This window comes from Sabethes cyaneus, chromosome 3, assembly GCF_943734655.1.
Source record: "Sabethes cyaneus chromosome 3, idSabCyanKW18_F2, whole genome shotgun sequence".
NCBI lineage: Eukaryota > Metazoa > Arthropoda > Insecta > Diptera > Culicidae > Sabethes > Sabethes cyaneus.
In genome coordinates, this window is record NC_071355.1 from 184,218,669 (window position 1) to 184,240,469 (window position 21,801).

At 39.3% G+C, this 21,801-nt stretch overlaps 1 non-coding gene across 1 annotated transcript; it reads right to left on the minus strand.

Moving 5' to 3' along the window:
• Positions 1–21,416: 21,416 nt before the first annotated feature.
• Positions 21,417–21,581, minus strand: LOC128744828 (U1 spliceosomal RNA). Its single transcript, XR_008412451.1, has one exon. It is a non-coding gene; the product is annotated as a U1 spliceosomal RNA (small nuclear RNA).
• Between the last annotated feature and the right edge of the window lie 220 nt (positions 21,582–21,801).

Consider the following 21,801-nt stretch of genomic DNA (forward strand, 5'->3'; position numbering starts at 1 on the left):
ATATTAAAACTGAACTTTGCATTCAAGTCCCGTTATTGTAAAGAAATGTCCAAACATTGTTCCATAGGAATTTTCATTATTAATATGAAAATAATTAGTTTTTGAAGGGGGTATATATGTTGGATATGTTGTCAATATTTAGTTATCAAACAACAATTATTGAGCAATCGTAATAAATTTATTTGCTTCTACTTCTACTGTTTCGGCTGTAGTAAAAATACGCAATACGAAAGTAAATATGATTCTGCCGAACTCAACTTTCGACGCAGCAATTGCAATGCAACACAGATACACTGGTAAAACTATATGTACAATTGATTGGGCAATGATTTGGCCATCAATAAATTCACTTCAAAAGTTTATGAGGCAACCGAACAACAAGTTCTTCAAATGCGTCCACTCTCGGGAAAACACGATTTTTTTTTAAATAAAAAAAAAATGTATACGATTTACAACAGCAAGTTAGGGGTCTTGCAGTAATTACGTAAGAGTTCATTTTATCATTTTTGAACCAGTCGTCGTATGTTCGGATCTCGGCAGGGTGGTGCTGCTAGAGTCAGTACCCAAGTAACAATTTGAGTTTTATTATACTCTTATGATGACATTTAAGACCAAAACTGGTCTTGAAGACCACCATAAGAGTAGAATAAAACTCACATTGTTGCTTGGGTAGGATCGTTGTACTAGTCCCGTAATTATCCTTTACTGTATCCAGCTTTTTACGAGCCATAATGGCGGACGTGTTCGTAATATTTGAACAGCATTTTTGACAGTTCCCTAGTACATCGCACGTTTTCTTTCCGCGCGTTCACAGTAAAACTAAAGGAATGCACGGAAAGAAAACGTGCGATGTACTAGGGAAATGTCAAAAATGCTGTTTAAATATTACGAACACGTCCGCCATTATGGCTCGTAAAAAGCTGGATAACTGGTTGCGAAGTCTGTTGATAAAGAAGGGTCAAGGCTTAATGATGTTTATAACCCAAGGCTTTGCTTTTTTGCCGGCAAAACTTGCAATACAATTTCCACACTTTCGGGAAGCATTAGTATTCCGTCATACATGGCATGCCATAATGTTGGACAAAAAAGACCCTAGTGAAATTTCTGCCGTAGGAACCTTAATAAATCTAGGTCTCACGTTCGTCTTCTAAATCAGTATGCGAATTTAGTAACAAACAGCTTAAAATTCTGCATTTGTAGGTACTCTGGAACTCTAATTCTGTAAAGTGATTCCGCCACAGACTAACAGACGTAACACTACGAACAAATTTTCTATCAAAACATCGTTTAAATGACACCCCTAAAACTCGGAAAAAACACTAGCATCACCTGGTTCAGTCTTCGCGCTACGCAGAGCAGCTCGCTATAAATTTAGCAATGCTATAAATTTACTTGTATCACAGATAAACAGACGAGACACTCGCGTTAATTCCATCGTCCAATCAAAAACCACTAATTTTTCAAAAAAGCATGTTTCGCAACATGACCACACCGCGGCGCGCGAGTGTTGCTTTGAGTTTTCAGTACAAAACTATACAAATGTAAAAACCCTACAGCGTAAAACCCTGCAAATGCAAGCTACTCCGCCACATGCATAACAGAGCATGCTAGTGTGTAAGCAAAATGTGTAGGACGATGGTTTTTAAAGGATTTTCTTCTATGTGTTATTTCAGTTCGTCAGTGCTTGTATATTATCTGATAATGACTGAATCTGACTGTTGTTTGAGTCTAGGCTTAAGTGAACATTTGAAATGATAGTTTCTATTGGCGATGGAATGAGGCTTTAGTGTTACGTCTGTTAGTCTGTGATTCCGCTATAGCTTGCCAGTTAGCACTTGAAGCTGAGCCGAGCAGATGAGCTAGCTGCTGAGCAGTTGAATAAGCTACTCTTAAATAAAGATGTTTGTTGGGTAACATATGTCGTTATCACAGCACAATAGCGATTCCCCTCCGTTTCTGTTTAGACGCTTCTTCAGTTCTTACGAGCACCGCCCGCTTCTACCGTGGATCTACTTCCCCGAAAACTAAAGTACGCTTTCGAAAGACTTTGACTATTGTCTGTACCGTACCACGTCCAGTCAGCGCCACAGTAAGTTCATTCAGTATTTGATGAAATTACTCAATCGTCCATTAAGGAAATGTATAGTAAAGATTCTGTTAATTCTAGCAATCACGACACTTTTACATGAGTAATTCTCGCTGAAATGGGGCCACTACTGACACGCGATCTTCAAATATTGGAACTTTGGCGCTAAACTGGTTGAAAATCGTTAAAAAATAAGAATTACACTTTTGATACCTCGAAATAGTGGACCCCTCGTTTGCCAAAGGGCCTAACAGTTTCAAAAATCAGAGGGGTTGTGTACAAGACACGACCGCATATATAGGTGACGCAGGACTACGTAAGTCTCTTTGTAGTGATCAATCATTCGATTCTTCATGTATACATGCTATATGCAACATATATACATGCTACATGCACAGACTAATAGACGTAACACTGACGCCTCATTCCATAGTCAATAAAAACGATTATTTCAAATTTTAGCCTAAGCCAAGACTCAAACTGCGCGAGAACGCCGCCCACCTGCGCTAGCGCTGATGTCAGACATTATACAAGTAAATTTATAGCATTGCTACATTTATAGCAACCTAAGGGCATGTGCAGCACAATATTTGTTCTATTCTATATTTTATAACAGTTTTAAATTTTGTAACATGTGAAAAATGAAACAAAATTCAGGCAACCGCAATCCAGTTTTAATGGCAGTTCTATTTGATATTACCCCATAAACAATCCTTCCTGCTTTTCCCCCTATTTAGAGATGCGTGTTGATTTGTGTGGAACAAATGTCATATGCCACTCGCTAGGTGTGTGAAACGGTGCTGCCACCTGCCAAACTTTGTTCTATTTGTGAGACGGAAAAGGGATTTGTAAAAAGATTGCAAAACATTATTGTCTGTCGCAAACATTTTAACAAACACTCCCTATAGACACTTGGGTGAGGGTACAAGGGATCAATTTATGTTTAGAATAATCACTATTCAGCATCCCAAAGTGCTCCCTGTACAAGACGCTCATGCGCTTGTTAGACTGGTTGTTCTCTACGGGCATGAAGCATGGATAATGCTGGAGGAGGGCTTGCGAGTGCTCGGAGCTCTCGAACGATGAGTGCTTAATGCGATCTTCGGCGGCGTACAGGAGAACGGAGATAGAAGGCGGAGGATGAACCATGAGCTCGCATAGCTCTATGGCGAACCCAGTATCCAAGAGGTGGCTAAAGCTGGATGGATACGGTGGGTAGGGCATGTTGCAAGGATACCGCACAAGTACCCTTGCAAAGATGATGATTGCCTCAAGTCGGATAGGACCAAGACGACTAGGAACATAGCGAGCAAGATGGTTAGACCATGTGGAGCGAGATCTGGTGGAGAGTACTAGGTGTCCAAGAAGTAGTCCAAGTACTCTGCGTAGCGTGAAGACTGCAACAGGTGATGCTAGTGTTTTATCCAAGTTTTAGGGGTGTCAATGAAACGATGTTTTGTTAGAAAATTTGTTCGAAGTGTTACGTCTGTTAGTCTGTGCTACATGCGTTGTATGTAACATTTATCAAAGTAGTAACATTACATACGTTCAATCCTCAAAAGATTTCAGAGTTATTTCAATGTGCATTTGGAAACAATTTAACAAAATCAAGAACACAAACTATTGCTTGCCTGCTACCTTACAGAAATTAAAGATTATTTTTATTACCCATGGTTGCCCACGTTGAAGTGATTTTACCAATCCAACCCCATTTTATCAACAGCACATCTTTTCACTACACTTCTAATGAAACGGCAAGCATGCGTATTCATACAGAGTCATATAACCGTACACTACAGCTGTAGCACATTTTTCCAACACAGATATTAAATTCGCCTAGGTTCAATCGTCTCGCAGTAAAGAATTTGTGATCTGTTGGGACAACGACTTGTCATTTTTTCTGGCACAATTCCCTAACACATCAAATTCAACTAGGTTTAATCGCGTTCGTAAGAAATCTGTTGGCACGAGGGGGTTTTGTCAGTCTTTCTGGCGTACTTCCCAAGCAAGGACATCAAAATGGTCTAGGTTTAATCACGGTGTTAAGAAATCTTGTTGAAATGAGGAAACTTTGTCACTTGTTTTGGCTTACTTCCCAAGCACAGATATCAAATTGGTATAGGTTTAGATAATTGTAATGAATTTTCCAACCAGAATTCTGGTAAAACATAGGTTCGTTATTTTCAATTTTTCAATAGCTCAACATAAAGAATCCATTGGCTATGACGGCGCCGCAGTGGAGACATCTACATTAGTTTCGAGTATGCGTGAAGCGGAATAGCGATTTGTTAAAGAGTGCAAAAGACAGAAATATGTCGGAAATAATTTTCACGCATTCAGCTGCGGGCAGTTCTGTAAGTGGAAAAGAGATCGTGCGGTGTCGTCATTGCGAATACTTTTCTTCATTCGGGCCAATTCTTAGAAAATTTTTCAATCGATTGGTGCAAGAACATTGAAAATGGACTCTCATACAAATAAAACAGAAATTGATCATTCATTACCATTTCAACTTTTATGATGCACACAAGTGATTTTTAAAAAAAATCTATATATCTCAAAGGTTGCAGGCGTTGTACTTACGAAACCTCGTCCACGTATTTTCAAAGCCATCATTGCATTAAATGAAGAATTGAATCTGAATATTTCGCTCTTCTCTTTTAAACATTCACTTAAACAATGGCACTCACAGATTCTTATAAACATACATATGCCAGAAATGCAGTTTACATTAGTCTTTGATCTGATGATCTGGTATAGTCCTACGTCACCCTTTCGTACAACCCTTAGGGCTGTATACCTTGTAGTTTTTATGATGGTTTGAGACCCCTTACCACTGTTGTAGGAGGATAAGGACTCTCATACAAATAAAAGAGAAGTTTTTGTGTAACTCAAAAACTAATCGAGCTCAAGAAATTTTAGACTCTTTCATAAAACATCAGTCAATAACAAGACCACCAAAAACTATCAATAGTAACATTAGATAATTCAGCGCGAGACGGCCACAGACCGCGAGTGTTGCCTGCGACCTGCCGTCGAAAGCGCCGGCCACTGCGGTGGGGAAGCCCCCCGTAGAGATCACCTCTATCTAGGTTTATTAATTTTCCTAGAACTACTGACCTCTATTGGCCTTGCCAGCGTTGAAAGAGATTTCGTAGGCTGCTCGCACTTACAGGAAATCTCGTGCCGAACTGTCAACGCGTGAGTGTTGACAAAAACAAAAATACTTCCCTTTCTTTTTTTCTCACGCAAAACCCTGAACAATATCAGCAACGCTGGCAAGGCCAATTACTTTCCTTCAGTTGGGTCACCACTGTGAAATGGTAGTTTCTACGAAAAGATTTTCCGAGAAATGGGACATCCCGCGTAAGATTTTTCGCGAAATGATATTCGACGAAATGTTATACAATCACGGCAAGTATTGCTATCCGCTTTATTTTATCTGGCTAAGCAATGAGAGGAGTTGTTTTCTACTTTACTGTGAGGAAAAATTGCATTTTTGTTTATTAAACTACCCATGCTTTCATAGTTACGTAACTGCCAAAGGGAATCATCTAGGGTGGAGCTCCTCAGAAACTTGCAAAATTCGAGATTGTGACAGAGGTCACGATTTATGTACACCACAGGTTAATTTTTTGCAATACGAAGTTTGTCGGGTCAGCTAGTTTTGTGTAAGTTCATCTTCTTTTTATCAACCTGTAGGCCGTATCTAAATTGCGTCTGTCCTTACGTTAATCGCAAAAAACTACCGTTACAAAAATGTAATTATATGCCTGACCTCATTCAAGGTCAAGAAAAAAACACGAGGTTGGTCTACGAAAGAAATATCGTTTACATATAAAACAAAGAGAAGAGGTCCTATATGAGAGCCTTGAGGGACCCACAAGTGATTTGAATTAGATTTGAGTTAGGAAAGCAATTTTTTGGTAGTTGCTTATATTACCACGATACAACTAGTTGGCTGCGCCCCATCTCTATTATACTTATAAGTGGGGTGTAGGACTACAATATAGCGTACCAACACAAAATGGATCTTATTGTGGTTATTTGTCAAACCGCAATTAATCTGTTAGTTTTATAGTGATATTAATTTGGTATCACCCTGACCAAACAGATTTATTGTCGTTATCATGAAGTACACAGTGGGATTTCGGATTTGGCATGGTTCGATTTTGGCAACAAAAGTATCCGTTTTTGGCAACACAGAATATTTTACTTAAAAAAAATGCTAAATGCTAAATGCTATCAGTTAGTTTTCACATACACGCTTTAAATGACGAAAAAATGATGCTCTCAGTGTGTTCATGAAAAAAATTGCGGTTATTATGATTGTTCTATCATATTTTCATTGCCGTAGGACTACGTCTTACCAGAGGTTGCCAAAAACTTACTTGCACCGGACAAATAGCTCTTGGCGTACCGCCATCCGGGGTGACATTGGGCCACGGGGGTGAGATTGTGCCAAAAACCGAAAATGTTTCTTTAAGAAAATATATTAAAACCATGAAAATTGGGGACTCAAATTCAAAATGATTTGAAACATAACATATTAATTAATAACTTGGAAAGGAACACAGATAATATTAACGAACGATTTGGCGTAAATAGTGTTTCAAAGTTCAGGGTCAAAAGTACTCGAAAAAAACGTTACCAAAAAATGTCCCATATAAACAAACCCAAATATGAAATCGCATCAACATGCTATTCTAAATGTATATAAAGTATTCATTTATAATGTAGTGAAAGGTTATTATGCATTAGTTGGCTTTTGTTTACGAAAAAAACATTTTCCTATGTTATGCACTTTCCGCGCTTCACTGGGGCGAGATTGTGCCAAGCTATAATGAGCCACCCAGTGTATGGAATTCATACGCACAACAAAAATACGCCGGCGTACACTAATACACTCGAAGAAGACATTTTTGTGAAATGCTTGGTAGCTATGTGTGACACGGGATTTCCTGTGAACGAGGAAGATTTACGGCATGTTGTCAAGGACTACCTCATCAAGGTCGGCAGAACCGTTGATCGCTTCAAAGACAACTATCCTGGCCCAGATTGGGTTAAATCATTCCTTAATCGGCACTCCGACCTTTCTGTACGCTTCGTTCCTAATATTAAAAAAAATCGGGCAGCTATTACACCGGAGATCTTGACGAATTACATTAATAATTTAAGAAATGTGACAGCCGATATTCCCCCACAAAACATCATCAATTATGATGAGACGAACCTGACAGACGATCCTGGTGCTCGGAAGTGTATTGTGCAAAGAGGTGTTAAATATCCGTGAAATATTTTGAACACGTCAAAAAGCAGTATTTCACTAATGATGTCAGGTAGTGCGGCAGGGGACCTGCACCCTCCCTACGTGGTTTACAAATCAGCTAAGCTTTGGAACACCTGGGTTGAGAACGGGCCACCTGGAGCAAGGTATAACAACTCGAAAAGTGGATGGTTCGATGGAGCGACTTTCGAAAACTGGTTTGAATTTCATATGCTCCCCATCCTAAAGAAACTGGACGGGAAAAAAGTTCTGATTGGGGATAATGTTAGTTCTCACTTCTCGCCACGTGTGCTTCAACTATGCGAATCGAACAATATAATCTTCACGTGTCTTCCCCCGAATTCGACCCACCTCACACAGCCACTCGATGTAGCATTCTTTGGGACAATGAAACGTAACTGGAGAAAACTTGCGGGCTTATAAAGAACAAAATAACTCTTCTGCATCGACCCTCCAAAAGGCAGATTTCCCACTCTTGCTTCAGAATCTCTTAGATAGCCTTAAGGAGAACCAAAAAGTCAATCTCCAGGCCGGATTTAAGAAATGTGGCATTTATCCAACCAGCGTAGAACCTCTGCTGAAAAGTATCAATGCTGTATCCAGTTCTCCTGTTGCCATCGAAGACAGTTTCAAGGGGTTTTTGAATTCGAAGCGAGTAGTTGTCTTGGAGGGTGGAACACGGAAGAGACGAAAGAAGTTCGACATCCCTGCTGGATCCAGTATTACGGCTGAAGAGATCCATGAGTACGAAAACCGGAAGAAAGAGGGTCAGAACATCACACCAAAACGTCCGAAGAAGTTGAAAATTCATCCTGGTGGCCGTACGGCAACGAAAGAAGGTCACAATAAGGAGAATGAACCCCCAAAGAAACAGCTGAATATGACTACCAGACGTAAAAAACAGAAGTAAATTTCTGTTTATCTTTTAATATTTGTTTATCATTAATAAAACTTGCTTAAAAAGGCATGTTTCATTGTAATTTAACTTTGTTTAGAAGGGTCAGAATAAACACTTCAAAATAAGCGAAATTTGTTATACCTTATATACACTGACTGTTTTCAAGGGAGTTTGCAATCACCTGTCTTGTTTCTGCATGTTCTTGAACGAATTCTACATGATTAACCTTTTGAAATGATCAAATAGATAAGTCCTCTAAGATTTTTCGCCCACCTCGTTTCTTCTTCGTTTTTTCCAGAGGTTGGAGTGGTCTCGAACCATCATAGAAAAAAACCTTACCTCCAAAAATCACAACATGCCAAATTTGGTTCCATTTGCTTGATTAGTTCTCAAGTTATGCAGAAATTTATATTTCATTTGTATGGGGCTCCCCTTCCAGAGGAGAGAGAGGTCTGGAACCATCATCATAAGAACCTTTCCCGACCTCAAAAACCTATGTATACAAATTTTCACGCCGATCGGTTCAGTAGTTTTTGAGTCCATAAGGATAATTCAAACAGAAACTGATTTTTTCAGGTATTGATTTGTAATTTTCGTTATTTTTGGCCGACCCCCAATCTCTAATAGTCCACGTAGCTCATGGACGGCCCAATACGAACTGTTTCACAATATTATTTATGTGTATTGTACATAGATGCTTGTTCTGCGTTGTTTATAAGTATTTAACATGATGTTATGTTTTTGGCACAATGTCACCCCCTAGAAGGGGTGAGATTGTGCCAAAGTTCATATACTTATAATATAATCAGAATCCATTGTAACTAAACCATCTCTACGGCAAGTGTTAACTGAACATTGAAGTATATATTGACAGGCTTTGAGTCAATTTAATTGCTAAATTGTGTGTGTAACAAGCTAAAGAACGAAAAGGCATGCTTTTTTGGCACAATCTCACCCCGGCAGACGGTACTCTTGAAACATATAATGGTTGCAATCATTGATTAATAATGTTTAGCCAATTTCTAGCGCATTTACATTCAATTTTTTTATATCAAAAAAGGGTCTCGATTTTGGCACGGTTTCGATTTTGGCAACATAGGCGACACGCATTTGTTGCCAAACTCGAAATCCTACTGTATTAGAGTTCAACACCGAAAACATTTTTGTATTTGATTTGATTTCATCATTTGATATCAAATGATATTCATTATATTTCGTATTCTTTAAGTGACTGTCAGTAGAAGTGATATGAACCAATCTACATACCGCTAACAAAGAGTATAGTTATGCTCCGATAACATATCGATTTCTATTTCAAATAACAAGTAAAATGGTATAATATAGGTTCCTTTCACCGCTGGATGGATGAAATCGTTTTTTTTTTCAATGCATTTCAATTCATTTCAATGTTTTACTGAACTAAAAGCCACCATCTATCAATGATTTTAATAGCTCAGATTACCTCAACCAACATCATTACAAGGGTCCTCAATAAAAAACAAGCTTATACGACCTGCAGTAGAAAATGATCTTCAAAGGGTAATAGTACCAGATGACTGATTAAAAATTCAACAAAGAATTGTCTTTTGCTGGTTGATTGCTTGAACTAAATTGCTATTCAGAGCCTTGATATCGAGCTGATGCTTTCGTGACAAACGGTAATAAATAGAAAGAATAAACAAAAGGAGACTCAAGTCCACACGAGCCAAATTCAAGCCAAGCTCCTGGAAATTAACAGTTATCAAAGCGAAAGCAAAAATACAACTAACTCTGAACTTTGGAGGGAAAATGAATTGCATTGGAGTGTGCTGCCTGTTGAGAAACGTTTGGTCAGCTGCATCCCGTAATCAAACTTCTGTCGGAAGTTTTCTGTAAAGCTGGTGCATTCTACGTGCAGAAGTGAAAGTGCCGAACTCCGTGTTTAGACAACTTTGCGCCTTCATAGCAAAAACTTGTGGACTGTTTATCCTAATTTGGCAGTAACTTATAACCTAAAGGGAAAAAAAATCAAAACAACAACATTTTAATTTCAGCCGATTCGATCCGACCCTGTAAGGACCACTCTAGGTAAGATGTAAAAAATAAAACTTTTAACCTGTTCGTTTCCTTCTTGTGGCGAAGTTAGCTCTCAAAAGCTAAATGTCAAAAATTGGAGTCCACCGAGCAATGGTACCATTATCAGTCTCGAACAAATCGTTGAAAGCCGTGACAAGCTGCCATTGTTCCTCGTTCGGACTGACCGATCCTTCAGCTTCAGTTTGGTCGGTCCGCAAGCAGCCTCACTGCCGTGTGTGACCGAACTTGTCTCCATGTGTGCCTCCGACACAACAACAACAACGGTTAGTCTGTTGGTTCATTCCCATTAAAGTGGTCATCGTTGGTCAATTATGCGGTTTTCTTCTTACTCTCCGGGTTCGGTCTTGGGATCCAGAATGCCATCTGGCGAAATGGGCACTTGGCTCTCGAGAAAGCCATTGCAAAAAGTAAGCATTTTTCCATCGTTAAAGTGGGTCAGCTCTTACCCGAACAATGGACAAATTTCTTATCAACCTTTCCAGGAACTGCATGAGCAGATTTCGAGTTCGCTCATACATATGTACAAGTTTATTTTTTTATTATAATGACTATTGAGGTCAATTAAACATGAGATCAGTGTTTTAATTTTGCAAAGAACAACTTTTTCGTCTCATGTCACTTAATCATTTTTTGCAACGACACAGCATGTTTAATAAAAATAAAGAAAAATAAAACTAGCACATAAAGAATGCAGATTACTTATGAGAAGTTCGGGAAAATTACGCTCAAAATTCACCCTTCGCTAATTCAACAGCGTGGGGCCAATATAAACGTATCAACAGAATCAAAACCATTACATTTGAATTTCCTGCAATTACAAGCAGCGACTTACGTTTGGTTTGCGCTTGAGCTGGAACTTCGCGGTCAATTAAGTTTTGTATAACTTTTGCTTTCCCTTCAAGACAGTCAACTTAATTTTTACCTTGCTTTGGTTTCTGCTCCGGGGGAAGCAGAATTGCTACCTACCATGTCACCTCATCGCCATGGTCGCTAGACGATGAGTCAGAAGATCCTATTGCGGTGCATAGGCGCTGCTGAGACGATTGCTTTCCGAAGCGTAAAGTGTAACTAAAGTCGTTTCTGGCGAACAAATGTGCGTTTGGAAAAGCTACCGGAAGTAGATTCGGTGTGTATCTACGTAATAGTTGATTGAAGTGAGCGACATGTAGACTGGATTACCTTCCGGAACGGTGGCCACTGTCGCTTTTGCTCATTATGCTATACAGTTAGTATTCGTCATACCACCTGATTCCAAATGCGGTCAACTTTTCGTTCACATTTGCAGTTTTATTTGTTGTAAGATGAGTGAGATTTGGCCTGCTGGACGGTATTCCAACTTCGAATCTTCTTCCAGAGAAACGTGCTCTGATCCAGAGTCTAGAATCGGGTTCATGGTCACCAATCTCCTTCGGAGTGTAAGCAGATCTCAACGAAACGTCGAAATGGTAAGCAGGAAAGTAAACTCAAGCAAATTGAAATAATTGTCGATAATTACGCGTTTCCAACTTGCATAGAATTGGTAAATTGTTTTACTCTATGCTTTTCCTGTAGTTTGCCTTTTATTCGGCTCTTCCATTATTGGACTGATTCGTTTGTAAGCGTGCAAGCAATTCCTGAAAAAATACCGACATTGAAACAGGTCGGTAATTTAAATCCCTTGTGCGTACTAAACAAAACTACCCAATATCATGCGCTTGCGCGAGTGAAGTAAATTAAGTTAGGATACATAATTTCGATATGGTTTTTCGACACATTCGGTATGTTGTGCGATAATTGTGTAATCACACCGAATTTCAGCCTGAGAGTATTCTTAACACTCTAACGGGTACGACAGTCTACAGGCGGTCTTCGTCTCGAAGCCTCAAGGCCACATGTAAAGTTTCTTTAAAATGAGAAATATGAAAAATGTGTTTACAACAGATTTATTGACGTGTAGCAAAATTAAAAATTCGGCTAAATTGCGAACACAATTGTCTTGCTATTTTTACTTTTGAAGACAAAGGGTAACAAAAACAAAATGATCGACTTAAGTTTTTTTCTGTGAGTAATTTATGTGAATTATGTGTAATATTTGATTGGAAAAAATACCTGGGCAGAGCTGGGCATAAAAAACGAAAAAAAATTGACTATTTCTTATCTTGCGTTCGTCTAGATAATTAATTTTGCATGAAAATTTAAACTTGAGCTTCTTTTGAGTGTATGTACTTTCATGAAAAAATAGTCATCAGCTTGATCGCATCGCTTTTACGACGTTGCCCGATGAAGGATAAACTTGATCACAATGGATAAGCCTTCGTTACTACTGTCCAGGAAGAGGTAAGTAACGACTATATTGGACAGAACAGGGTATTTTATTCTTATTTGGAACATATTTAGAAAAATAGGGTAGAAAACCTATTTTAAGCCGTCTAGTCACATCACTATTTATTTCACCTTATTATAGGCGATAGGTTGGCTAAGTGGGGGATATCAGCAGACCAAGGTTCTTGTTAACTTTAATTCTTCAAGCTACCACTGAAAATCGCTACAGGGGAATTTCGATATAACGTAAATTTCAATTCAAAATGATCGTTACATCGAATTGTACGTTATATCAAAGCATACAAAAAGAATTCAAAAATACAGGGTGTTAAGTAGCTTAGTGCAGATATTTCAGGAGGTGATACAGGACCTCATTTGATATAAAAAATCCTTCTACGCATATGGTCAAATCTAAATCGTTACAGAGCTTTTGAACATTTTTAGTTTTCGGTTCTGTTTGCCATACATTTGCGCGGGTACAAAAACTATGCTAGCTAGCTTAATTCTGTTACTTTCATTCGAAAGTTGAGAAAATTTTGTGCTGAATAATGGGCTCTACAGCCTAAAGAATTCGAAAAATGAATGCACCGAGTGTTAACGCTTCTAGCACAAAACAGGAATGGAAATTCAAACAATGAGATATCCGAAAATCGGTGAAAATTTTTTCGTTCGGCGACAGCCTTTCTTTTCGTAGGTTTTTTCATGGAAAATATATGTAAAGCAAGAATAGATTCGGTTTTCACGTTTAAACTTTAAGTAAAAATAGTTAAAACGCATTTTTTTTTGCTTGATTAAAAAAATCTCTGTTTTTTTGCAACACACCTCCCCCCGCTTCAGTTGCCCAAAGTCGGAATGACAAAAACTTAATATTTATAATGGCCAATTTACAAAATATACTTTCCTCGAATGTTATATGAAAATACATGTGTTATGTGTGTTTTGTAGCATTGATAGATACTAACTACACTCAATAAATGTATAAAATTGGGTGTTTGTAGCACAAAATGCCGATAAATTCATAAGTTCAATAACTGGAACAACGAAAGACACTCCTTCCAATTTAATTGCACTCGTCTCCTAACCCCTTTATTTCTGCATCGCGTATGTGATGTAACAGTTAAATTCTCTCTGATGGTGTTGCTTTTTGTTTATCAACGCATGTGGTAGGAGCCGAAGTTTTGCTCTTCGCGATTTTTCCCGTTTTTCGCCGTTCATTGCGAATATTGTGAGGTTTTCAGTCCATATTGGATGTGAAGGTAATCCTGAAGTATATGTAAGTAATTTTACCCGAAGATAAATCAACTTGGCAATTCGAATAATGAGGAAAAGCTAAAACAAAAGCTGTGCAACAATTAGGCGCGAGGTGTGCAACAATAGGATTTAAAGGTTATTTTGGTGTGCAATAATTGGGTGCAGAGTTGCTATTCAAAAGACATATTTTACACGGTTTTTGTAGGCTAGTAAAGATTTTTCGTACCTATTTTTTCACTCATGGCAAATTTGAAACAGTTGAAGGCTTAAAAGTCTTTTTGAAAGCAAACCACTTTATTAACTATGTTTTTGTTAATGAGGATTGTTAGGGACTGCACTATGTTCTCTGTCGCTTAAAGGAACAATATCCAGACATACATCTCGAACAACGATCAAAACTACAATTACCGTTAATCCTGGCATACGCGGATGACCTTATCATTATTTGTAAGGATATAGATAAGCTGAACAGTATAACTGCTACACTTAAGGAACTTCTTGCCGAAGCAGGCCTGGAAATTCACCCTGGAAAGTCAGAACTTCAGATCAGAGATCCTTTCTCAACCAAAGAGCCGAGAACCGAGACAGCAGAAATTGGGGGGATGAAGATAGTCTCCTGTGGCTCCTTACGATATCTTGGCATCTACATGACGGCCACGTTGAATCGACCCGAAACCGTGCGTCAAAGAACCCTAAAAGCAACGCGAGTGAGTAAGGTTATACTACCATTTCTACAAAAAAACAAACCACCCTGGAATATAGTTCGGAGAATCTACGCAACGGTCATTATCCCAACGGTATCTTTTGGCCTTAATGCAATGTCACTCACCTCTCAAAACCGTAGATCACTTCGAAGATTTGAGAAAAAAACCATTTTGGAATGGCTTGAGGCTTGCGGGTATAAGAAAAATACATCTACAAGACGATTGTTATTGAATCGTACCATCACAAAGAAAATACGAATCCACAGGATTATGTACTGGGGACATATCATGAGAAGGAAGGAAAATCATTTGCTACACGCCGCTTATAATTTTGTATGTAAAGGCCCCAAGAGAAAGTGCAGACCATGCGATACCTGGCATCAATCATTGGATAAAGACCTAGCAGTGTTTGGGAAAACAAGAGACGACTACATGGGGTTGCTTCATGATAAATCTCTATTACGTAAGGAGGTGTACAAACTGTACGAATTACCGGAAGTTTCGAACAGTGAAGAGTCTGAACCCGACTTAACAGAAGCAGAAGAACACGATCATAGCTCGGAAAGCAGCCTCTCAGACTGAATATAAATTTATAAAATATAAAATATAGCAAATATATAAATGATACAACTTTGCAGAAAAAGTATGTGAATAGGAGTCATTCTTCGAAGGTAAAGTAGAAAAGAAAACAGAATTTTGAATTCGTTTACTAATACATATACAAATACACCTATAAATATCCATTTCTTCTCATATCTTCTTCTGGTCAAAATTGTTTGCGCCTTGCCTTGTTATGCTTTTGTTTTGTTTTGTTTTTGTTTTTGTTTTGTCTCTTTTCAGAGAGCGAACTAAGGCGCTATAACCTTGGCCTATTGCAGCCTGGCTTTTGGTCTAAAAACCACAAGCTCATCCCCGAGGGTCCGGAGTATCACTTAATCCTTATTAGCAAAGATACTCCCAACGACTGTATACTGTACAATGAAAACTGGAAATATATCAATTCCTTTATTGGAAGCGTTTGGTACGGGAGGTCCACGCTTTCTTCCTTCCCCTCGATTTCAAAGGTTTGATTGGAATTAAGTATAATTTCTAATTCCACTGGAATCTTTGGAATTCTCTCTGCGGTACATGCTGCGCAGTTGGCCTGGCCGTTGACAAGAAAAATGATTGATTCAAGCAATCGTCATTTTCCAGGATGCCTTCAAGTATTGGCTGCGTTAGTGTGAGATTAGATTAGATTAGATGAGGATTGTTAGGGACGTAAGTGATTCAACCTTACGCAGAATGCTGCATCAAAATGTCGAAGCGTAAAACTATCGATGCATGGCAAAGCATCCGATGGAAAAAGTAAGTAAAATTGTTCTTTACTGTAGTAATCCCATGTTTTACTACAATTCATTGCAGAGCCTTTGCCCGCGAATAACATGCAAAACTCCAAGAACACAGAATCGCGAAAAGAATCTGACGCTCTAGAGATTGAAGACGAATTTAGCTGAAAGGATTCTGGTGAGTTTTTTTTTATAGCAAACGATGTTATTGAACATGCTGGTTCGATAGGTAAGATAACAGTTTTCTTAAAGGTAGTGTTATAAATCCGAGAAAGCTAGAGACACTAGCGAGTATTACCGAATATCACCTCCATATTGCATCACTTCAGAGGTTTTTACGATTCGAGCCGTATACAAGAACTTGAAAACGAGTTCCGAGAAATAATCAAAATTTATGTAACATAATAGACAACAAAGAGTAGAAAATAGTTGACTGTTGGAAAAAAGTTGTGAATTTTACCAGAGCAGGCGGTACATTAGTGTTTCCGTAGTTCAGATCTATTTTTTTTAATTTACTGCAAGGTTTCATTCCATAATTTAGATTCTAGTAACCGTCACGAAACTATGAATAGCTAACAGCTCTGTCAATTATGAATGGATTTTGATGATTTGAATACCGATCGATTCATAACAGATGAAGCAATTATGTAGTTTTTGTTATAATTTTCTTTTTCAATCACTAAATAGTGAAAATCAAGCAAAAGTTTCAAGGACTAATTTTTCCCCATACATTTTCTTTGTGATTGCTTTGCTTCGCAGGCAGGGACGACTGTTAAATACACCATCTATTTGTTCGTTGTGATTTCCTTCCGGTCTTCTCTCGTTTCAACAAATTGACGGTGTTTTTCGTACGGCGATTAAACCTAGACGAATTTAATGTCTGTGTTGGAAAACTAATCAGAAAAGTGACAAAACCCTGTCATCTAAACAACGAAGATTCTTTACGTCACACGGTGGTTCAGTTTCGAAAAAAAGTGGACATTAGCAATTGGGTAAAAAATGCGTAGTTTTTCAACAGCATTCTTCTGCACTATTAGGGTGGCCGTGAATTCACCTGTTAACACTATAAACTGGAAAATTCTTGATAATAGGCCAAAAATATAGATTTAGCGAAGGTGAATGTCGAACTCACAGTTATCAATCTCTAGTCGAGTGTGTTGTTCAACCAATTACGTCTTAGTGAAAAACAGTCTTCACAGAAAATGTGTATTTTAGCGTACTAAATAACCTTGTAGATCATTTAAACGCAATAAAAAATCATGCAAAGTTATTGAGTATAAATGATTTTTAAGTGCTCTTTTTAAACACATCGTTATATTTCGCAACCGGTAAGACATATAGTTACTATATTCAGCAAAGTTGCTTATTTTAGTATGTACCACAAATTTTTGGAGATCTTTTTTTTATTATTTAAAAAAACAAAAGTTTGTGTCACCCTAATAGTGCAGAAAGATGCGCTATATTTTATTAGTAAATGACGAAGACACCACCCTTGAAGAATTACGCATTTTTTACCCAATTGGTAATGTCCGCACTTTTTCGAAACCGGACCACTGTGCGTTGACTAAACCTAATCCAATTTGTTATCTGTGAGTAAGTGCACTACAGCTATTGAGGAAGTGCACTACAGCTGTACTGTGTGGTTGAGTTCGGAGTAATGAAAATATAATGTATTGCGATATGGCAAGGATTTATTTATTTATTTATTTACTATTTGATGGGGCTTTCAACCGTTGGTTGGTTCGCCCCAACTGGCAAGGATGTACTGTATTGAGAAAAACGGTTCGAATTGGTAATAAGTTGTCAATTTGTGGGAGGGGCTGTGCTGAGCATATAGAAATGCACACCGAATAATAATATAAAAACATAACAATTGGTATGAAATTCACTGTTTACAACACTTTAAGTTATGTTTATAAAAATGTTAAATAATAAATTTCACCGATTTATGAAGGGGTAATGAGCAGTCATTAACTTTTCGTCGGAAAGCCCAATTTTTGTGAATGTGTTCACTGCATTCTTCTTGCCAATCTGAACACAGAGAATATATTTTTTATACAGAATTTTTGTTTCAAACAAACTGTTTTTGAAATTTACAGAATCAATGACGACGCATTTCTTCTTAAATCATTAATGTTTTCTCGTTAGGCCATTACAAATATTTTATAAAGTTTTTGTCCTTCCGGTGTTGGGCCACTGAAGGGGGGGGGGGGGGGAGGTGTGAAAAAAAACAAAGAGATTTTTTTAATCGAGCAAAAAAAATATTGATTTTGGGCATTTTTACTTAAAGTTTAAACGTGAAAACCAAATATATTCTTGCTTTTAATATATACGTTATTATTTTCCATGCAAAATTCTACGAAAAAAGACGAAAACGAAAGAAAAAATTTTCGGCCGATTTTCGGAAATTCCGTTGTTTGAATTTCCATTTACGTTTCGTGTTAGAACTTACTGGCTTACTTAATCAGCTCCAGGCCGTGGTTTCCTCTGCTGTACGAAGAAGTCGTCTCCATTCCACTCGGTCCATGGCCGCAATTCGCCAGCCACGTAGTCTACGTAGGGTCCGCAGGTCGCTTTGCACTTGATCGATCCATCTTGCTCGCTGCACGCCCCGCCGTCTCGTTCCAGTCGGGTCTTTATTGAGAACTTTTTTAACCGGGCAGTCGTCCGACATCCTCACGATATGCCCAGCCCATCGCAGGCGACCGATTTTTGCGGTGTGAGCGACTGGTGGTTCCCTAAGTGGCTGATGCAATTCATGGTTCATTCGCCTCCTCCACGTTCCGTCTTCCATCTGCACTCCGCCGTAGATGATGCGCAACACCTTCCGTTCGAAAACACTAAGGGCGCGAAAACACATGGAGGCATGAGCATAGTCCATGTCTCATGGCCGTAAAGGACTACCGGTCTAATCAGCGTCTTGTAGATTGTTAACTTCGTGCGGTGGCGAATTTTGTTTGATCGCAGCGTCCTACGGAGTCCCAAATAGGCTCGATTTCCTACCATAATGCGTCTTTATATTTCTTTGCTGGTGTCGTTGTCTGCGGTAACCAGTAAGCTCAGATACACGAACTCTTCTACCACCTCGATTTCATCACCGTCTAAATGAATCCGGGGAGGGAGATCAGCATTCATTTTTCTAGAACCTCTTTCTTTCATGTATTTTGTTTTCGATACATTAATGACAAGTCCAATCCGTTTGGCTTCAGCTTTCAGTCCGATGTACGTTTCCGCCATCCTCTCAAAGGTACGTGTAATGATGTCAACGTCGTCAGCTTAATCAAGAAGCTAGACAGACTTCGTGAATATCGTGCCACTCGTATCTATCCACGCTCTTCCTATCACACCCTCCAAACAGTTGTTGAACAGCAAACATGAAAGCCCATCACCTTGCCGTAACCCTCTTCGAGATCCAAAGGGACACGAGACTGCCCCTGATACTCGAACAACACACATTACTCGATCCATCGTCGCCTTGACCAATCGCGTTAGTTTATCCGGAAATCCGTAGTAGTGCATAATCTGCCATAGCTGATCTCGATCGATCGTGTCGTACGCCGATTTGAAGTCGATGAATAAATGATGCGTGGGCACGTTGTATTTGCGACATTTCTGCAACACTTGCCGAAGCGCGAAAATCTGGTCCGTGGTGGCACGGGCACCTATGAATCCCGCTTGATATTGCCCCACGAACTCCTTTGCAAATGGTGATAATCGACGACATAAAAGTTGGGAGAGTACCTTGTAGGCGGCGTTCAACAGTGTGATTGCGCGGTTATTGCAACAATCCAACTTGTCGCCCTCTTTGTAGATCGGACACACGATGCCTTCCGTCCACTCCTCCGGTAGTAGCTCATCCTCCCAAATCTTGACAATGACCCAATGCAGCGCTCTAGTCAGTGCATCACCACCGTATTTCAGCAGCTCGCCGGGTAGCTGATCAGCCACAGCCGCTTTATTGTTCTTCAGCCGACCGATCTCTTCTGCTACCTCCTGGAGGTCGGGAGCTGGTATTCTGTCGTCTTCTGCACGTGCTCCAAGATCTATTGCCATATCGTCACCTCCATGTCCAGCTACATCGCTGTTAAGGTGCTCGTCATAATACTGCTTCCACTTTCACCTCTCGATCACCTCACGTTCGTTCGTGTTTTGTGAGAAGATTACCGTCTGAGTCTCGACACATATCGGCCGGCGGCACATAGCCTTTGCGCGAACGGTTTAACTTCTCGTAGAACTTCCGTTTATCGTTAGCACGGTACAGTTCTTCCATCGCCTCGATCTTCCTGTTGGCGCTTTTTCCTCCAGAAGACCGAGTTTTGCCTGTTCCGTGCTTGTTTATATCGATCCACATTCGCCCTCGTACGGTGTTGCAGCATTCTCGCACGTGCTGCATTCTTCTCCTGCACTAATTGCTCGCGTTCGCTATCGAACCAATCATTTTTTCGGTTCGGATTCATTGTACCTAGTGCCGCTAGAGCAGTGCTACCGATGGCGGTCTTAATGCCTTTCCAACCATCTTCAAGAGTTGCTGCGCCAAGTTGCTCTTCCGTTGGTAGCGCTGCTTCCAGCTGCCGCGCGTATTCCTGATCAACTCCGGTGACTCGTAGCTGCTCGATGTTGGGTCGCGGCGTACGACTTCGACGCGTGTTATGCATCGTCGAGAGTTTTGAACGCATGCAGACTGCAACTAGGAAATGATCCGAATCTATATTCGCACTGCGGTAGATGCGAACGTTTATAACATCAGAGAAGAATTTACCGTCGATTAGAATATGGTTAATTTGGTTTTCTATTCGTTGGTCTGGTGATCTCCAGGTGGCCTTGTGGATATCTTTGCGGGGGAAGAAGGTACTTCGGACTACCATACCGCGGGAAGCTGCAAAATTTACGCATCGTTGGCCGTTGTCGTTCGTTTCGTGTTAGAAGTATTAACTTAACTCGTACACTCATTTTTCGAGTTTTTCACGTACACTAATTTTTGTAGTTTTCCTACAAATTATTTTTTTGTCCCCTGATTTTTCAAGCTAATTTTCAAGGGAGGTGGGGGGTGGTGGGTACAAAAACTTTTGAAATTCTTTGCAATGGCCTTACTCAATATTGAAAACTAAGACGTCTCTTTATGAAATACATATAAATTTTATCATTTTCTTCAGTGAAATTGCCATAATTTGTTTGTTTTCATGTAATAATTTGAATCGTTAATCGTTCGATTAATCGAATTAATCAAAGGAATATTCGAATATTTTTAATCGAACACCACTATCACGAATAGTTGAATTAATCTATTAGTGCCGAAAACGCCCACCGATTAATCGGTACTCGAATAATTGAATATTTCGGACATCACTATCTTTGATAACGTCAGTTATGGATTTTTAAAATCTTGACGCAGATTTCGGTATGGTAAATCACAAATCTGATGTGATGACTGATGTCTGACATCAGATGTCACTCACACTCTAGCTCCAAAGTTTACTGTAAATAATGGTCGGGATGTGCGCGTACGCACGTCCCGGCTACCAAAAATTTCACACACGAGTTATCCACATGAGGGATAATCGCAGGGGTCAACCTAACCGAAAGTGCAATGGAAAGGCCTCGCCCTGGGGGAACCGCCTTGCTGATCACGGTAACCCCTGTGCCAGGTAAGTATGCTTTCTGCTGCTTTTCGCAGCACCCGTCCTCTTCGATGCGCATGTACTGCTATCGATGGATAACAGTATAGATGCTTACGAACAAGACAGACGGGTAGAAAAAATCTAGTGCTAGAAATCAAACAGGAAAAATATCTTGACTTTTTCCTGTCGGAGCATTTTTTTGCGAAAAACGCTTTTGTAAAAACAAAATGTTAATCAAGCCTGCAAAAACATTTC